The 3,416-nt window shown below is 57.2% G+C and overlaps 1 protein-coding gene across 3 annotated transcripts in view; it reads left to right on the forward strand.

Annotated features, from left to right (window-relative positions):
* Positions 1 to 963, forward strand: part of GLT1D1 (glycosyltransferase 1 domain containing 1) — a 93,287-nt gene extending 92,324 nt beyond the window's left edge. For all 3 annotated transcript variants that reach the window (XM_040444104.1, XM_040444103.1, XM_040444105.1), the window contains one exon: positions 1 to 963. This exon is cut by the window's left edge and continues 793 nt beyond it. The gene's annotated coding sequence lies outside the window, so the exon portion shown is untranslated.
* Positions 964 to 3,416: the final 2,453 nt, after the last annotated feature.

A 3,416-nucleotide genomic window follows, 5' to 3' on the forward strand; every position in this document is an offset into this window, starting at 1 on the left:
TCCTCCTGGGAAAGCGGGAGCAAGGGGACGGGGTACACGGTGCTCACAGCCTGGAAGACACTCCAGCAACCCCCAGATGGAGCTTGGGTCATTGCGGTCAGCGTCAGGGACCCAGGGGTGGGGGCCCAGCAGGTCACAAGCTTCCAGCCCGTGGCAGGACCGGCCGTCTGGTGACGTTACCCAACACCCCACCTTGGAGACCCAGTGTGGCGAGTTTAGCCAAGTGGAGCTGTCACTGGCGTGATGTCCCTGCCGCAGCAGCACGGCGTCCCCAGAACCGGTGCCTACTCGCCTTTGGAGGCCACACCGGCCCCTGGTGGGTCTTGAGTCACCGCGTTCCCGGGGCCGTGCCATGGCAGCAAAGGGAGTGGAGAGTTCCACCGCGTGGTGGGAGGTAGAAAGCAGTGGGGACTTGAGAAGGTAGAGCAGCCTCGGGAGCCCACGGCACGTGGTGCTTCGTGGGTCGGTCTAGACGCCGGCAGACCTGGGGGCAAGCAGTCACCTCGACTGGGGCTCCATCCAGGATGCAAGGACACGTTCAGGGTCTGGACGCTCCCTGTCCACCTTGCTCAGAGCCGCGCCAGGAAGGCAGCCGCTCCTCACGGCTGGGGTTTGCACTCGTGACTCTGCCGGGGCCGAGGTTCCTTGGGGGCACAGCAAGGAGGGGACTCGAGGGAGAAGCCGAGCCCGAGGCGGCTCCCTCTGAATCTGGAACTGGCAGTGCCCCTTAGAGAGAGCCTCGTGATGGCTCAGGGGCCACCCAGCGGTGCTGCTGGTTAGAAAACTCTGGTTGTTCGGAAGCTTGAACCCATTCCCTGTTGGAATGCTGCAGTAGATGCTTGATCACGCCGTGCCTGAACGCCATCGGTTTGCGTCCCTAGATAAACATGCTCCCAAGCTGGACGCACTTTGGGGATGGGCGTGTTTCTGAACGAATAAAGCGCGCCACCATCAGCCCAGGGAGACGGCTGCCGTGTGTTCACGTTGTGTGCGGCGCTCTGCGAGAAAGCGCCGCCCGCCCCCACCCCCCGCCGCCTCCAGCCCCCACCCAAGAGGTGCCAACGCTCCAGAACCTCATCAAGAGGGGTTTCAAACACCATCGCTGTTTTAATGCCGAAGCGCAGACGAGAAACGGTGCTTTTCCACAAACATGGCAGATGATTCTACTTTCATACGCAGTTAACTTTACGCTTAAACGTTTTGTGTATCGTTTTCAAATTTGCCGACGCACAGGCTTGAGTGACGCCAGGACTGGATCTCCAGATAGAGCTGAGACACGACAGCCTTCACATACGGAGGGAAACTGCATTTTAAGGAGGCATCGTGTGAGGGAGCCAAGGGGCGCTGCCTCCTCGCGGCCTCTGGTCCCGCGACAGCTGGCGCTGCTGGCTTCCCGTTGAACACCCCCCTTCCCTTCCACCCTGTTCTGGAAGAGCTCACTGCCTCGGGGCCCTTCTGATCTGAAAGCTTCCTCACAGGCGTTCAAGGCTTACAGACGCAGACCACGTGGGCTCTCTGGGGGCGGCTCTTGGTAGCGGGACTTGCCTGGCGTTGACCCCGAGCTTTCCGCCATGTGGGGAGGGCAGCTCTTACGCGTTTTCCCGATGAAGGACGCAGTCCGTGTCTTGCTCCCACCCCCGAGTTCCTCTTTCCTTGCCTCTCCCCACGCCCCACCCTCACTTCTCCTTCCTGACCCAAAGTCCTGGGAGGGTCAGGGGGCTCATCTGGAAAGACCTCCCCACCAGGCAAGCCGCCCTCATGGGAGAGGCCACTTTTTTTTTTTTTTTTAAGTTTGCTTATTTGAGAGAGGGGGAGAGAGAGAGCACAAATTGGGGAGGGACACAGGGAGAGGAAGACAGAGAATCCCAAGCAGGCTCCACACTGACAGCGCTGAACCGTGAGATCCTGACGGGAGCAGAAGTCAGACGCTTCACTGACTGAGCCACCCAGGCGCCCCAGGGACAGGCCACTTGTCGAAGCAGTGGTTCGGAGCCTTGGCTTTTAAACTCCTGGTGCGCGGGCCGCATGGCAGACCAGTGCCATTGGCTCTCGGGCGTGTAGGCTCCCAGGCCCACAGCTTCTCAACCATCCGGGCTGCCACCGAGAGGGACCCCTGCCGTCTTCGATGCTCCATCTGAATAGGGACCAGAAGTTCGCTGAAAACGAACTTCTAGGAAGGGGTTGGATCGTGACCTTGTATTGAGAAGTGAATCCAGAATTAAGCACATGCGTTACATTTGCCTCATGTTTAAGATGATTTGCTTACACACGTAGAATTGAAACTCCAAGGGCAGGGCCGAGATGTACTTCCCCCGGAGTAAAAGGCAAGCACGACAAAAGCCCCAGGACCTGGCGCGTGTCCCCAGCGCCTCTCCTTCCTCTGACCGTTCTGTCTGCAGGTGCAGCGGCTACGAGATGCCCTGGCTGCAGACTCTGCCGTTGCTTCGGGCATCCCACTTGGTTTTTTTACAAAAAAAATTTATTTTTAACGTTTATTTACTTTTGAGACAGAGAGAGACAGAGGATGAACGGGGAAGGGTCAGAGAGAGAGAGGGAGACACAGAGTCTGAAACAGGCTCCAGGCTCCGAGCCGTCAGCCCAGAGCCCGACGCGGGGCTCGAACTCACAAACCACGAGATTATAACCTGAGCCGAAGTCAGACGCTGAACCGTCTGAGCCACCCAGGCGCCCCTCGGGCATCCCACTTTGTACTACTCGCTGGGTACTTTCTAATGCCAAGAGAAGTGTTTCTTTCCCACGAGGTTTTAATTTACCCACCCAGACACAGCTCACCTTTTCTCCCCAAGATCTCATTTGCATACAAGCTCTCAGCTAGTGCAGAGGATCGATTAGTGCCTCACACCCCGCAGATCCTAAATTAAAGGCTCTGAGTCAAAGAACACGGGTTTTCTTTAAAAAAAAAATTTTTTTTTCCAACATTTTTATTTATTTTTGGGACAGAGACAGACAGAGCATGAACGGGGGAGGGGCAGAGAGAGAGGGAGACACAGAATCGGAAACAGGCTCCAGGCTCCGAGCCGTCAGCCCAGGGCCCGACGCGGGGCTCGAACTCACGCGAGATCACGTGAGACCTCGCGAGATCGTGACCCGGCTGAAGTCGGACGCTTAACCGACTGCGCCACCCAGGCGCCCCCAAAGAACACGGGTTTGCACCTGGATCTCCTAAGAGGTTCACCCGTCTTGGGTGAGACACCACCCTGGAAGACACAATAAAACGGTTAAATGGGAATATGTAATTCCAGCCACTCTAAACATTCTCGTGATCGCCCTGGACGCGTAGGCAGGTCACCGTTCACGTTAGAAGGTCTTGGGAAATTGATATCTTTTCTGAAGGGATCCGTGAGTCACAGTTTCGCCCAAAGGAAGAGTTTACGTCAAAAAGAAGATACAGGGGC

This window comes from Herpailurus yagouaroundi, unplaced genomic scaffold, assembly GCF_014898765.1.
Source record: "Herpailurus yagouaroundi ecotype Mexico unplaced genomic scaffold, PumYag 191, whole genome shotgun sequence".
In the NCBI taxonomy this organism is placed as follows: domain Eukaryota; kingdom Metazoa; phylum Chordata; class Mammalia; order Carnivora; family Felidae; genus Herpailurus; species Herpailurus yagouaroundi.